At 40.3% G+C, this 16,805-nt stretch overlaps 1 long non-coding RNA gene across 1 annotated transcript in view; it reads right to left on the bottom strand.

Annotated features, from left to right (window-relative positions):
- Window positions 1–14,493: 14,493 nt before the first annotated feature.
- Window positions 14,494–16,805, bottom strand: part of LOC116282981 (uncharacterized) — a 31,746-nt gene continuing 29,434 nt past the window's right edge. Inside the window, exon 3 of the long non-coding RNA XR_012079226.1 lies at window positions 14,494–16,336. This is a non-coding gene — a long non-coding RNA (uncharacterized lncRNA). The remainder of the gene's footprint in view (window positions 16,337–16,805) is intronic.

Genomic DNA, 16,805 nt, shown 5'->3' with positions numbered 1-16,805 from the left:
AAACTCTCCAGTTTAACCTAACAGAAGACAGCTGAGAATAGAAATGCAAACAAAAATCCTTAATCTTTGGCATATACCAGGAGTTACCGTGATCTCCAAACTTTCTCCCTATACTCCAGCCACTTGTTCCTACACTCTCAGAATAGTTAGTGAGGGAGGGTGGTCTGGGAAGGAAGAACATAGGTGGCCCTGCTTTAGAAGACCTCGGATTCTTGTTGGTGGTACCCATGGCCTTAGCCCTCTTGTTTAGATTCCGACCTCTTCTACCCAAACCCTTTGACCTGAGCTCTCCCCTGTGCCTCCTCTCTCTCCCTGGATCTGACCTCTGAGTCATATGTTTAACTTGCTAGCCTCCCCTCAGCTCTGCCTTCCCAGCACTGACCACCTTCAATCAGCTAGAAGTGTTGGTATATTAGCCAGCAACCCCAGAGCACAGATTTGTTTATCTGTAGCAACAGGGCCTAGAGGAAGGAGACCAGGATGGTTATTTAATGGAGGAGAGTCACTTAATAAAAGAGATTAAGCACCTTAGAAGCCTGAAGGGTTGAACAAATTGTTTGATACACTGCACTGGCAATTATGTGTGAAAGGTTTCACATATGGGATATGTTGCTCATTTAACATAATGCATTTGGACATACAATTGCAATCAACATCCTCATTTGAAAAAGCACTGCCTGGGCCCCTGTTAGGTATCGCTCTGGGACACTGGGGCCATACCTGAAGGTGCTGGAAATCCCAGGATGGGGCAGTGTGGAAAGAGTCCGAGTTGCTTTCCTGGAAATGGGGATTAAGAGCATGCTGCTAATTAAGTCTGTTCTTTGTTTTGGCTTTACAAGATTTATGGAAAAAGACAGATCCTTAGCACAGTTTTGATTGATTCGTTTCACATTTTATGACCAGATAACCTTTGCACACAGTGATGACTAAGACCATGTTCCTTCCTATCCTTCAGGAGCTCAGGACCTGGGGCAAGAAATGGACCCTGGATGAGGCAGGCTGCAGCAGTGGCTAATCTGAGCAGAAAACCCACCAGTAAGGGAGTCCAGATAATCCAGTCTATAGGGATCAGCCTCCCAGGAGAAGACTAAAGCAGAGAGGGCAAGGTGAGCACAGAATGGATAATGCAAGAAGGAAGCCATGATGATGACCTCAGGCCATACTTATTTTATGCTAACTGATTTTTTTGTCCCAGCCCCTCCCCTTTCCTTATTACTTTATAGGAAGAGTACTGGTGGGAGCTAACTTCAAAATTTAGATTCCAGGTGGGAGTACACTTGAGATGACATCACCAATCATACAGTGGCTGATGACACTTGGGTCTCCTTGTGTTTGGGATGAAATTTTCTTTACTCAAATGAAAGGGGAAAGTGGAACCTGGATGGTAAATGGGGTGGAGTGAACTGCCTACTCTGTGTTTACGCTGCTGTATCCACGCTCCACCCTCTCTTAGATTAGACACCCCAAACCTGTTGAGCCCAAGATCATGGAGAAGGAAACAAAAGTTCTATCAAGTGGAGCATTAATTATAATCATTAGACGGGCCACTCCTAACTCTTCCCTTTGGTTCCTAGCCCATGTTTTCTTGCTGTGAAGATAACACCAGATATTGACTGCTGGTTTAAAGCACACACTTGAGCTCCGACAGGTGAGCTCAAGCCTTGAGTGGCATCACATCCCAGCTGGCCTACTAGCCATTCTCTATAGACACCTTGGAAGCCCTGTGTTAAAGATGACAAAGTTGCTGCCAGTCATTTTCCCCAGATGACAACATGGAGCAGGGCCACCCAAGGAAGTCAGAACTGCTCTGTAGGAGAGAAATGCATGTCTATGTCCTTTAAGCCATTCTCTTTTGGGGTCTCTGGCTCTAACTAAAATAGCAATCGTGGCTCTCAGCACAGCCCTAACTTGTGCTCTTTCTGGCTAGGTTTCCAAAAGAGGCATGGTGGGGAGACTGTAGAAACAGGAGAGCTCTGGCTCTGTAACCTGTGTTCAAACATGCCCATTTGTCGTGCATTCCCTACGGAACAACCCTGTGCCTAGAAAACCACCCCTGTATTTCCCTCCACCCTCAGCCAGCACTAACGTGACCCTGCTGTTTCTCTGTCTTGAAGAGATGAAGGGGTGGGCAGTGATCTGCCAAGGGAGAGAGAAACAACTCAACTCAACTAGAATGCTTTCCCCTAACCTCCCCACTCAGCCTCCTACCCAGCCATCCTCTGTTCAAGAGTTCCAGGGTGAATCTGGCCGAGAGATAAACAGAGCTGAAGAGATTTATTTGACCTTGGGATCCTTCTTGGAGCATCTGTTCCCTCCAGCATGAGGACCGATGGCGATGAAGGAGAGCAGGGGAGAGAGAGGCTGAATGGAGGATGCTGACTCCAGAAAGTGGGGAAAAGAAAGCATCTGGGCCATATACCTTTCTTGGATTCTCCTGATGTCATGGATTTTCTGTTGGTTTTATTCAGTTGTTTGTTTCTGATTACTCAATGTTCTATCACCTTCTTATATGGGGAAAATTCAAAGCGGGGGTTGGAGGGTATGGAGGGTGGACCCTGTCTTTGTAAATCTTGGTTATGGGCAGCGACCTTCCTCCCAATCTGCAGTCTGAGAAGACTAGAGACTCCCTCTAAGCCCTGCACCCCATCCATTGGCCACGCTGGACCTGACGTCTGACCCGGCTCAGCTGATGGGCTACTCCCTCCGAAACTGCATGGAGAGTGATGCAAAGGCACAAAGGCAGGTGAGAGACCACTTTAGACAGCTAAGCCCAAGGATGTGAGTTCACCAGCCACAGCAATGGACAGAGAGTGTGGGGCTTTGGCATTGAGTGTCCAGGGACAGCTGTGCCTGGCGGCATCCTCAGCACAACGACCTTGAGGGTGACTTCGGCTGTGGTAGCCACGGCCTGGCCTCTTGTTCTGGTTATATTCCGAGCCTGGTTTGCCAGCCTCCCTTCAATTTTCGAGCTACCTGATATCCTTCCAATAAATTCCTTGACTGCTCCAGTTAGCCAGAACTTGTTTCTGTTACTTGTAACTAGGAACCCTGGTAACTGGATGCAGCCTTACTGCCTCCCTTTCAAAACAGAAAATGTGGTATGTTCCAATTAAATGCAGACGGCTTCTTGCAAAATTGAAGGGCTGTCTGCACCTTGATTCGTGTGTGTGTGTGTTTCACTTTAAACATTACAGATGTGAAAACAAAACGCGTTTCCATGTGCTGACTTATGGTAACTATGGTCATGGACAGAAAGAGCACTGCAATAGCAATTAGACGACCAGGTCACGCGAGTAGTGCATCCTTGGGCAAGTCAGTTTCTTCTCTAGGCGAGCTGACGTGATCTGTGAGCCCTTTTCCAGTACTTCAGATTCTATGATTCAGGAAATGCAAAGGAAATAATTCATATTAGCACTGTGCCTGGAAAAACAAACTATTCTCTCTCACAAAGCGTCTCTGTCTGACTCAGTGTCATACAATGAAGACAACAGAAGTTACCAGTCTTTACTTCATTTATTAAATAATGCACAGCCTTGTAGACAAGCAACAAAAGTTAACATCAGCCTCATCCTTCCGTGGGTTATGCCATCTGCAGTAATATTACTAATGAGAGCTCACAGTTGGAGCTCTCATTTAATCCCTACAACAACCCCAGGAAGGGAGTGCTATTATTATCCCCATTTTACAGATGAAGAAGCAAAGGCACAGAGCTGTTAGGTAACTTGCCCAAGAGCCACACAGCTAGTAGGTGACAGAGCCAGAACTCAAACTCAAATTTTCTGGCTTTGGAATCCAACTGCCGTGTGTGCGTGTGTGTGTGTGTGTTTGTGTTAAAATTCTATACATGTATATATGACTGAAATATTATGCTGTAACCAGAAATTAACACAACATTGTAAACTGACTGTAGTTAAATTTAAATTTTTTTTAAATTCACGTGAAATTCACCATTTTAAAGTATACAAATTTAGTGGCATTTAATACACTGACAGAATCCATGCTTTTAATGAGACGCTATATTGCCAAAACTATATATGTCATCAAATAAAGAAACCCAAGTTACCATCAGTTCTACAGACGGAGACATGGTGAGATGAAGTGGGCATTCCTTGCATCCACTCCCCTGAATTCAATGGTAGCAATGTAATTTCCCAAGGAAGAGTTGAGTTGTGGCTGTGATTCATGGGATTAGGTAGTTTCTACTTCTAGTCCCCTCTTTGCCTCTGCAAAAGCTGCATCCAAACTTTTTTTTAATGATTTTTATGGACATATATAGTCCTTCAAAAAATTGACATTCTTTTTCAGAGCAGTTTTAGGTTCACAGCAATATTGAGCAGACAATACAGAGCATTTCCATGTGCCCCCACCCTACACACGCACAGCGTCCCTCACTATCCACATCCCACACTGAAATGGTATGTTTGTTAATCCACAAACCTATATTGACACATCATTATTACCCAAAGTCCATAGCTGAGCGTTCACGCTTGGTGTTATACATTTTATGAGTTTGGACAAGTGTATAAGGCCTCCTATCCACCATTGTAGCATCATACAGAATAGTTTCCCTGCCCTAAAGATCCTCTGTGCTCTACCTAGTCATCCCTCACTCCCTTCTAACCCCTGGCAACCACTAATCTTATTACTGTCTCCATAGTTTTGCCTTTTCTCAGATGTTATATAATTGGAGTCATACAATATGTAGCCTTTTCAGATTTGACTGATAAGCCTTCTTTGACTTAGTAATATACCTTCAACTCTCCTCCATGGCTTTTGATGGCTTGATAGCTCATTTCTTTTTAGCTCTGAATAATGTTCCATTGTTTGGATGTACCACAGTTTAGGCTGCGTCTAATCTTAACCTCAAAAGATGAGTTGCCATCACATTTTAACACTTCAGTGGAGGATCTAGCAAGGGAACCCCACACTCCCTCCGAGGATTGGTCCCACGGTTTAGCATCATCCCATCTCCAGAATGTCCCAACTTCCTACGTCCTCTTTCACACATGGAAGCTTTCAACTTTAATCCTAACTTTGGGGACAGAGGGGCTGGAGTTGAAAAAAGATGGTCAGCATTTCCTCTCAATGATCCTTTGTGTTGACTGAGTGTCTGAACTGCCGAGATCTGATGGTGTGTGACCTTGGACAAATTATGGGCACTTCTGAGTAGTCTTCCCGGTGACAATCATTTACTCAACAACTATTGGTGGCACCTCTTTTGTGGCAGGCAGCTGAGCTGAGCCCAGGAAGCAGGGAGGATTGAAAGGGTCACAGGGTGGGTATGGGGCCAGTGGTCTTCAACCTTGTAGGGCCGGGAGTCACCTGACGGAGCGTCTCAAAATACGATGTTCACTCCCACTGGATCCTGACAGCCATGTGGAGCCTGGAGGGGCGGGTGGGTTTGAGGAACTCACACTTCAAACAAATCTGTCCCACAAAAGGTACAAATATCCAGTTATAAGATAAATTAAGTACTAGGGATGTCATGCAACATAATATACTTAACACTGGTATATGTTATATGTTTAAGTTGTCAAGAGAGTCAGTCCTAAGAGTCCTCATCCCAAGGAAAAATTTTTCTAGATCTTTAATTTTGTATCTCTCTGAGAGGAAGGATGTTCCCTAAACTTGCAGTGATAATCATTTCATGATGTGTGCAAGTCGAATCCTTGTGCTGTGCACTGTAAACTTACATGGTGCCATATGTCAATACTATCTCAATAAAACTGGAAACAACAATTTAAATTTTTTAAAAATCTCTTCCAGGTATATTTCATTTTCCTTATCTTCCCCCTACCATCTACCACTGCCGAGTCCCTTTCCTCAAGTGTATTTATTCTTTCAGCACCATTGGAATTGATTTCTGAAACTACTTTGAGCTCAAAGTAAAATTCTGTGGTTCATTCATTACTATATTTCTCAATTCAGTGCTTACTGAGTGCCTATCAGTACCAAGCACTGGGGATACAGGGTAAATAAGACCTAGGTAGACGCCATCCCTGCCCCCAGGAAGCCCTCCATCTGGATGGGGCAGACAGACAAGCAAACCAACAGCATCTATATAACAGGAGGATATTGGGATGCACAGGAGCATTTTATGAACTGAATGTCCCTCAGGTGACAGTTCAACATTTTCTTCCCCAGAATAAGTGAGTCCTTTGTCTTCTTCCCAAAGTTCCTATTTCCTGATGATCAAAAGCAACCATATAACAAACACCTGACAAGTTCAAACCGTACTGTGTCTACCTTCCGGCTGGTTTCAGATGCAAAGTGCCTTCTCCAGGGCACCTCACACCAGTCTCAGACCCTGCCTCCTAGCACTCCTCTACCCAAAGGCCATTTTAATGAGGAGCTCGGTTCAGGCATCAGCTATAGAACATTAATATTCATGGTTAGGATTTGTAAAAACCTTTATTTCGAGCTTTTGTTTCTGTTGAGTGGGAAGCCTTAAAGTGGCCAGAAATTCCCAATTCCTGTCTATTCTCTCTCGGCCTCTATTTTCAGGGTATTTTCTTTTGGGCTTCCATTATTTCATCAGGGTTGGCAAGGAAAGTTAGTTCTGCTCCTGTCCAAATGTTAAAGGGATACTCATGTGTCTCTTTGCCACATCGGTATAATTAATTTTACTGCAAATAGGATTTTTCTTTTTTCCCCTTTGCATGCAAATGTGGTCCCCTTTCAGTGTTTGCATAATAGCAGTAATTCTTTCATTTGTACAAAAGGACATGCATTATTTTGGCAGATTGATGGAGCTTTGATGGAGAGATGATTACATTTCCAAAAGCAAAGAGAATAAATCAGAATTTAGCCAGACGCTGACTAAACACCCCCTTCCCCCAACTGCACTGATCATGGGCCAAACGTCTAACACACTATACTTTCCTCCCAGGGAATAAACCTTGCAACCAGCAAGTAGGACCTTGCTGGCTTGTCTCTACTCTCTGCCCTTCTCTGTCCTGCTCACCTGGGGTTTCCTGTCCTCTGGTTGCTGCTTGGATTTGGCCAATGGGAGGCAGCAGCAGGCAAATGGAGGGTGGGAACAGAGAGAGCCTGGGGTATTTACTCCCCCTGCTCCTTCCCTGTTTGCCAGTTGTGGCTGTGCTCACCCTAAGGCCACAAGTCCAGCTCTCACTGGACTCTGGTCATCCTTCCTTCTTCTTGCTGCTCCAGGCTAGACCATGTCCACATCTATGAAATGGTCCTTTATGTTCAACCGCTTTGAGTGAGCCATCTCTTTCCCCCTAAGATGTCACTTAGATCATGAGGACCACACACACACACAGACAAATCCATGGCACTGGGAAGTAATATGGAAACCACAAACCACTGAGGTATAGAGGATCTATGTCTTCACAGAGTCTTTAGAAAGTCCACCAAGCAGAAGAGGCATTTTCCCTCGGTGTGTCTAGCCTACTGGAGTCATGTAGATGGTCAGTATCTATCGGTTTGCCTGCCTGTCATTCGGTCACCTTCTTCTGGTCGCAGTCCCCTGATTTTCCTTGAGGAGTCATCTCACCCCTTCTCTTGGGACATGTGATTGGGTGTGGCTTTTCTCACCCTTGGCTCAGAGGAAATACGAGATCCCAGCTTGGCCACTCAGGGCATCACCTCCCCCAGACCACAGTGTTGGTTTAGGGATGGCATGTGCTGTAAGCCAGGCCAATGAAAACCACTTAGACGAAATTCTGGGAATCTGGCTGGGGCAGCTAGGGAAAAGGTGCTTTCCTTCCTCTGAGATGGCTGAGGACATAAACTGAAGCTTTGGCAGCCATCTGCCACGAGGGGCAGAGCCTGCCTGAGAAGTGAACAATCACAGAGGAAGGAGAGCTGGGAGGTAGAGACAGAAAAACTGGGTTCAATCATATCATTTGAGCCCTGGATCAAGCTTTGCTTTGCCTTTGCAGTTACATGAGCAAAAAGTTCTGTTATTTATAGACTCACAGACATAGAAAACAAACTCATGGTTACCAAAGTGGAAGAGGGGGATAAATTAAGATTAACAGATACACACTACTATATATAAAATAGATAGACAGCAAGGACCTACTGTATAGCACAGGGAACTAGTTTCAGTATCTTGTGATAATCTATAATGGAAAAGAATCTGAAATATATATATATATATATATAAATATATATATATATTTATATATATTTATAACTGAATCACTTTGCTATACACTATACTTTCAATTTTTTTAAGTTCTTTTTTTAAAATTTACTTAAGCAGGGTTTCTGTCACTTGCAACTGAAAGAATCCCAACTAGTACATTGAAGATAGAAGCTCTTTATGAACTAGGAACTATCATGGACTGGGTAAGAGGGCGATAGAGAAGAAAACAGAATTTACTATTTCTGGGGCATCAGAAATATGAATACATGAATAGAGCACATATAAATGTAGGCTAATTTATTTAATTCTCAAAATAACTGTTAAGCGGAGTTGAGGAACCTACCAAGAGCTGCACAATCAGCATACAGCAATGGCAAGTTCAAGCCAAGGACAGTCTGCTTGTGAAGTTGCACATCCATTCCGACGTGCTGCCAACATCATCATGATCTTCATCGTCCTCCTCACTAGCATCATCTTCAGAAAGCTCCCTGAGGATCTGGACTACAGAGCAGAAAGCTTGTTTCCTGGCCACCAGAAAACACAGACCCTGATACATACAGATGAGCGTGAAAATATCTATAACATGAGTGAGAGATTGATCAGTACCAACAAAGAGGAGCAGACATCCCCCTGAGAAGGATTTCTTCCGTTTGAGACACTGGAAGACTTCAGACATTTAGAGATGGCGGAAGGGAAGCCAAAGATGAGGAAAGAGTCCGAGGAGAGACATCAAGTGTACGAATGCTAGACCATAAAAAGATTTGGTTTGCACATTTACAAACTTCCACAGTTCTCTAGTTGTCCAAGTTTGTCTCTTGGGATCCCTTCTTTATTTTCTCTTATTTCATTTATTTTTATTTTTTATTTTTGGTAAGAACATTTAACATGAGATCTTAACAAATTAAATTGTTAATCTTCTTAACAAATTTTCCAATGTACAATACAGTATTGCTGGCTATAGGTTCAATGTTGTACAGCAGACCTCTAGAACTTACTCATCTTGCTTAACTGAAACTTTGTGTCCATTGATTAATAACCCCCCATTCCCCACCTCCCAACCCCTGACAGCCACCATTCCACTCTGATTCTATTAATATGGCTGTTTTAGACACCACATATAAGTGGAATCATGCAGTATTTGTCTTTTTGTGACTGGTTTATTTCACTCAGCATAATATCTTCAAGGTTCATCCATGAGGTGGCATACTGCAGAATTCCATCTTTTTTTATGGTATTCTTTTGTGTGTATATGTGTGTGTGTGTGTGTGTGTGTGTGTGTGTGTGTGTATACATACATTGTCTTTATCCAGTCATCTCTCAGTGGACATTTAAGTTCTTTCCTAAATGTCTTTGGCTATTGTGGATAGTGCTGTATTGAACATGGGAGCACTAATATCTCTTCAAGATCCTGACTTGACTTCTTTCAGGTAAATACCCAGAGGGTGGGATTACAAGATTTTATCATAGTTTTATTTTTAATTTTTTGAGGAACTTCCATACTGTTTTCCACAGCAACTGCACCATCTTGCTTTCCCACCAACCATGCACAGATGTTCCAATTTCTCCACACCCTCACAAACACTTGTTGTCTTTTGGTTTCTTTCTTTCTTTTTTTTTTTTCTTGGCACCCCTGGGTGGGCACACATCTTTTGGTTTCTTAATAATAGCTATCCTGACATGTGTGAGGTAATATCTCATTGTGGTTTTGATTTGTATTTCCTTGATGATGAGTGACGTTGAGCATTTTTGCATAAAGGAAACAATCGACAGAGTGAAAAGGCAGTCTATGGAATGAGAGAAAATATTTGAGAACCATATATTTGATGAGGGGTTAATCTCTAAAATATGTAACTCCTACAACTCAAGAGCAGGAAAAAAAAACTAATAACCTGATTTTTAAAATGGGCTAAGGACTTGATAGACATTTCTCCAAAAAAGACATACAAATGGCCAACAAGTATATGAAGAAGTATTCAACATCTTTACTTTTTCTTGATGGTCTTCCTTGTCAGTAACAAGACCAGCAAGTTGTTAACTCCAGTCTCGCACTTACCATGGTGCTTAGACAGTCCCTCTAATCTTCAGTACAAGGAGAGGGGAATGTTTTCAGGCTTCCAGTACAAATAGACCTACTTGTCAATGGAATTCACCTAGAGACACAAGGAATATTGGTAACCATGCTGCCCAGTTTTAATGGTGAACCTGCAAGCTTCTGACCATGTCCTTAAAACCCTTGTCAAGGTTCCTATCCAGCTCCCAAAGAAAGAGGTGTCATGTGTTCAAACATTGACATTTGCTCTAAATATGGTATGAATTCAGCCTTAGAGACACAGCCCTTTTCCTCTCTTGAGCAGAAACCCCACTTTTGACCTCTGCTTTCCCCTACAGTTGTCTCATTCCTCTGTGAACAAGTGACAAGCTTTCACACATGCATCAATGCCTCATTTTAGCACACTTCCTTCCTGCATCCATTAACGAAAGGTGTTGTGCTGATGCTAAACCAGGCAGACAGACCAACCCCCCCACCCCACACCAGTCAGTGCGTCTGCCAGGTAAAACACATGAAAATATGGTGCGTTATTTTTAAAAGCAAGTTAAACAAGGTGCCTTTAAAGTTGAGTCTCCTGGGATTGCATTGAGTCCCTAGGTTCTTGGTTCTGTGTGCTGTAAAGACTAAGCAGGTTAGCTTTAATTGTTTAACAAGGCCACGTAAGCCACTGAGCCCTTGTCTAACAGGACAATATTTATAGGCATTGCATCATCGCATAGTTGAACTGTTCTTCCCAGACTGAGATCATCCTTTGGTTTATTGGGATCTTTTTTTCTTTTTAACTCAGGAGGGAAGAAATGAAGAAGATCTCTTCATTAACAGAAACTATCGATAAGAACAGAAGAGTAGGAACATGTTGAGATGCTAACTTTTTAGTGGCATAAAAGGCAAATTTTCTCCTAGCAAGGTTGTGATTCACAGCCATGGAAATTTGAAGGTGATATTTTGGCCACTGGAGGCTGGGACATATTTGATTAAAATTACTACTCTGGAAAACTCAATTTAGTCAAATTTTCTTCATGAAGCACATTACTCTGGTTTGATGTAACTTTATTGTTCATGTGGAGACAGACGCGGTTTTCACCGTCTGGACTACACATAATCCATTGTAAAAGACTGAGTTTATTTTACTGTTATTTTTATTTCAGATGAACTTTCCAGGTATGTCCTCACCTCATGATTTGGTTGTTTTATTTAACAAAACTAATTGACACATATACTAGTGATTTAATTTTAATGATAACAATGGTTAACATCTATTGAGCGCTGACTGTGTGCCTGGTGCTGTGTGTAAACACATCAGATGTGTGATGTTTTTTGATCCTCAAACAATCCTATTTGTTTCTATTATTACCAACACATTGAAAACAAGGAAAATAAGGCTTAAAACGTTGTGTAACCTGCCCAAAATTATCCAACTAGTAATCACTGGCCAGGACTGAGTGATTCCCAGGGATTCCCAAGGCTCTTAGCCACTATGTTAGGCTGCTTTCCATCAACCAGAGGGTCGTCCCGGTGGACACCTCCTGCAGAGCTAGACTCAGCAGCTCTTCTCCCAGCTGAAGCGCTCCAACCCCTCCTACCACACACTACTGCTCAGAAACGGGTCTGCAAGCCTCTATTCCAACAACAAGGGAGAAGACCCGGGTGCTGTCGGGGCTGTGACAACCACACAACAAAGGGGAGGCCCTGCTCAACAACCAGAGCAGGCTCTGGTCATCAACAAGGGGATGAAATTGTGCACTTTCTCCATGGAGTTCTGCAGGAATCATAGGTTTTCGAGAAGGTTTGGCCAGAGAAGGTGCCGTGCTATGTGAAGGGCACAAAAACAAAAGACTGTTGAGTTGCTTTATTTTCACTGAAATAATAAAAATGCTCATTAATTTGGGAAATTCTTCCTATAATAAATATAAGTAAAATTACTTAATAAGAATGTCATTTTAAGCATGTAGTTAAATAGCTATAACAGGTAGCTTTCAGAAACTGAAATTAAAAGAAATTCCAAACATTATGAAAAAAAATTTACAATGTAGATTGAACTTCCAGCCAAGATGAAGTATCAAAGATGAATGCTTTGATCCACCCCTTTTGCTCCAAACACACTGCAAAGATTGACAAAGTAAAAGAAAAAAGAGAAAAAAGAGATGAGCGTCTCCAATGACCAGAGCTGGCAATGAATTACAAAGCGTTGAGCGGGTTTGAAGGCACAGGTCAGTTTTGTTCCTGTCTGTAAGCACATGGTGGCAGTTCACATGTGGGCTCCTACCATATACTGGGAATTAAAAGTTCTTCATGCACAGTAGTGGATGAAAACAAGGCTTACTGCTTGAAGTGAGAGGCTGGGATGGGGCTCCTCCCTCTACAGAAAGAAGTCTATTAAGGAAAAGCAATTATCAATTCACTTCCTGAGACTGCAGTTTCACAGGGGATTCTTGGCTTAAGAAAGCAGGCTGTAGATTTAACTTCCTGGCCAGGAAATGAGCCAGCCACCTGCCACCCCATGAGTGGATCTGTGATAGCCCCAACGTCACTGCAGAGCAAATTCCACCTGGTGCTGTACTGGGGACATGGGAGAGGGTCAGATGGAAGCAACTGCAAATCCCCCAAACTGCTAGACAAACAGGATGGGAGAAACATACACACTCACTAAAAATGTGGCTGCCATAACAAAGAAATCTAGTATTAAAGAAGACAGCCTATAAAATCATCAAAATCATTCATTGAAGCATGAAATGCCTAGAGATAAAATTATTTTTACAAAACAGTCTTACAAAGACTTTCAAATAAGGATGTCTACAATGTTCAAAGGCATAAGCCAAGATATCATGTATATTAATAATGAGTAAGAAATTCTGAAACAGGAAGGAGAGATGTATATGAAATAAACCAGGTGGGTATTAAGAAAACCCAAATATATATTGAAACTAGAAAAAAATGTGGTTACCAAAATAAAAAAAACTCAGAAGACAAAATAAACTCCAGATTAAATCCAAAGACTAGGGAATTAAGAATTGTGAGATGTACACACATAACTTAGACCTGAGTGACAGTGAGATTATTTTTAATACAGTAGTTAACAGACATGGACAATACCTTAGAGGCTCCAGCCTATGCCTGGTGGATGTTCCAGGAGAAGAGGATGGAGGGGCTGATGAAGGAGGAATATTTGAAGAGATTAGAGCTGAGAATTTTCATAGCTGCAAAAGACACATGGCTTCTGATAGAAAGAACCTGTGCACAGAACCTGACACATTCAGTGAAAGGGCAGCTTATCAGTGATAAGAAGAAATTCCTAAAAGCTACCAGAAAGAAAAAACAAAAAATACCTAGAAAGAACCATAAGGCTGCCAGTGACTTATTTTCAGCAAAAATTGTGGCCCAAAGACAATGTGGTAGCATCCTAACATGTGAAAGGAAAGCAGCTGTCAGCCTAGAACTTTATATTCAGTTAAATTATTATTTAAAATGAGGACCAAAAAGGCATTTTCAAGAGCACAAAGACTAAATGGGTCTGCTCACACACATATCCACATTTACACACTTAGTGAAGTATATATTTCAATAAAAAGAAATGTGAAAATACAGCAAAAGTAAGGAATAGAAGAAACAATGAAATGGTGAGAAAAATTAATTATATATATTTTAGGCTTAATTAAATATTAACTGTGCATACATTTTGTTTAGAAGGATGGAAATGCGAAGAACAACATGTTTGTCAGAATATTTTAAATTCAAACAGGATATTTTAAAACTTTAGGAAAACCACTAAAAGAACAGAATGACAGCCAACAGAGGAAAACATATAAGAAATATTTGAAAAATAATTTGTCAACCTAATAAAAAGCCAAAAGGACTGGGATGGGGGTGAGGAGGAACACAGGGAAAATGCTAATAAAGAGAAAATACAAAATAAGTTAAAGTATATCAGCAATCACAATAAATGCAATTGTATGAAATGCATCTGTTCCAAGATATAGATTAACATATTGGATTGAAAGAACTGAAAGTAAAGAGATGGGAAAAAATATATTCAAATAAAACTAGTGAGGCAATGTTAATGAAAAAAGTTAATAGGAATTAAGAGAGGTATTATACAACAATAACAGAAACAATCTACCAGGAAGATGTAAATTCATATGCAACTAAAAACAAAGGTTCAAAATATATAAAGCAAAATAGAATTACAGGGAAATAGACAAATTCATTATCAGACTCCAAAAATTTCAAACACTTCTATTAGACAGAATCAGATAAATCAAGCAGGCAAAAATTAGTAAGGCTATATAGTAAATTTGAAGAACAATATTTCAAAGCATCATATAATGCAGAATTTTTCAAAAAATTTTTAATGTAGCCCTTTTAAGAAATACATTTTACATCAAAACCTACAATATAAATTTGCGTGCACACACACATACAGACAGAATTTTATAAACGATATTCACCTTTAATACAAGTGATGCATTCTGATACAATTTGTCTCATTCTATTCTATTTCATTTTTAAAAATGTGAGTTGCAGCCAACTAAATTGATTGTATAACCCAAGAACGCATTGTGACAAAACACTGATCTTAAAAATATATACAGCTGTGTATCCAACAAGTAAAGAACTTATACATTCTTTTCAATCCAAATGAAATAGCATATACAATGGTGAAACCATAGATGCATAAAAATTGGGAACAAGCAAAGATGTTCTCTATAAACACTTTCATTCCACAGGTCAAAGTCAATGCACAGGTAGGGAGGGAAAAGAATCAGAGGTATATGAGTTTGAAAAGTTGAATATAACAAATTACAGCTGAGTTATTATCTGCATAGAAAATCTAGAGTATCTACAAACTTTCAGCCATAATAAGAGAGGTCAACAAGATTCTAAACACAAGAATAACAGCATGAATAGTTTTCCTAAATACCAGTTATGATCAATTAGAAAATGCAACAGAAAAAATAGTTGTCATTCATAATAGCAACAAAAACATAAGGAGTCTAGAAGTAAGTCTAGCAAAATTGCATGGTGTTTATGGAGAACATTATAAAACATTTTAAAAGATAAAAAGGAAGACCAGAACAAATGGAGAGGCATAATATGTTCAAGAGTGATGAAGGCATGATGTGGTGAACCTGGAAACTCTCTCTAAAATACTGTGTTATTGAATATAATTTCAGTAGAAATCCCAACAGAAAATGGTGATCCTGCAATTCACTTGGAAGAGCAAAAGGATCTGAATAGCTGACATAATTTTGAAAAAGAAGAAGGTTGGGGGCTTGCGTACTGGAAAAATGAGGTTTAACTGAAGCCATAATAAGTAAGACAATGTGAAACTGATGTAGAAATGGACAAATCCATCATGGAGCAGGACAGAGAATGCAGCAACAGGCTGCCATTCATATGAAAATCTGATTGATGGCAGAGGCAGCATTATAATCAATGCAGCAAAGATGGGTTGTTTAATAGTTTATACTCTGATGTAGCTAAAAGGAAAACTTAAAATTCAATCCTTAACTCACATTATACAAAATAAATTCCAAGACTTAATTTTAAAATTAACACTTAAAAATTTCAAAAGAAAATACAGACTATCTTGAAGGTTGAGGAGAAAGAAGTCTTTAAAAAAAAAAAGATTTCTTAAATGAGAAGCAAAAGTACCAACCATAATGTAAAAGATTGATATATTTGTCATTAAAATTATCGTGAGATGTCCAACAGGTTATCATGAACAAAGTTAAACAAGATGCAAACAGAGAGGAAATACTTATTACACATGTAATTGACGAACGACTGGTGTCCAAAATTCAGATTGCATGTGTAGAGTTTGATAACAAAATGACAAACAATACAATGAGAAAGTGAGGAAGAGACATAAACAGACATTTCATTGAAGAGCAAACTTGAACAAACCATAAATCAATGAAAAAAAATTTGAGTGCACTGGACATCAGAACGTTAAAAATTATATAACATTTCACAACATCAAATTGTCAAAGTTGAAAATTTTGAGAACACCAAGTACTGGGGACTAGTTTCAGCTAGAAGAGCATCCATACACTGTTTAAGGAACTCTAACTCGGCACAACCGCTCTGGAGAATCTTTTGACCTTATCTTGTAAAGATGCGCTCCTCTCCAATTTAGCAATTCCACTCCAGGTACGTACTGCAGAGAAACTCCACTACGTGGGTGTAAACAGACAAGAATGCTCACTGTAATTGTAATTGTAATGACAGCATAAAATGGAAACAATCTAAATGTCTATAAATAGAAGAAAGGATCATCGTGGCATGTTCCTTCAGTGGGCTATTCCGTCATAGGCGAATAGATAAAATAAAGTTATAAGCATCCAGGTGGATAAATTTTAACACATGATGCTGAGTGCAGAAGCAAGTGGCATAATGATGTACTGGGGATGATAATACTGGCAACAAAAAAACATGATGAAAGATGATGCTAATTTGTGGTTAGAAATAAATGTAGTAAAAGTATAAAAATAGGCATGGGAATGATTAAACCAAAGCTATTGATTATCTCTAGGTAAAGAGAAGGGAAAACGGGATATGAAAGTAATTGGTAGGGGCTTCAACTCAATCTTTAACTTTTTTGATCATATGTATAAAAAGGGAAATAATAGGTTTTGACAGAGC

This window comes from Vicugna pacos, chromosome 13 (genome assembly GCF_048564905.1).
Source record: "Vicugna pacos chromosome 13, VicPac4, whole genome shotgun sequence".
In the NCBI taxonomy this organism is placed as follows: domain Eukaryota; kingdom Metazoa; phylum Chordata; class Mammalia; order Artiodactyla; family Camelidae; genus Vicugna; species Vicugna pacos.
This window is presented reverse-complemented; position numbering and strand designations above follow the sequence as displayed.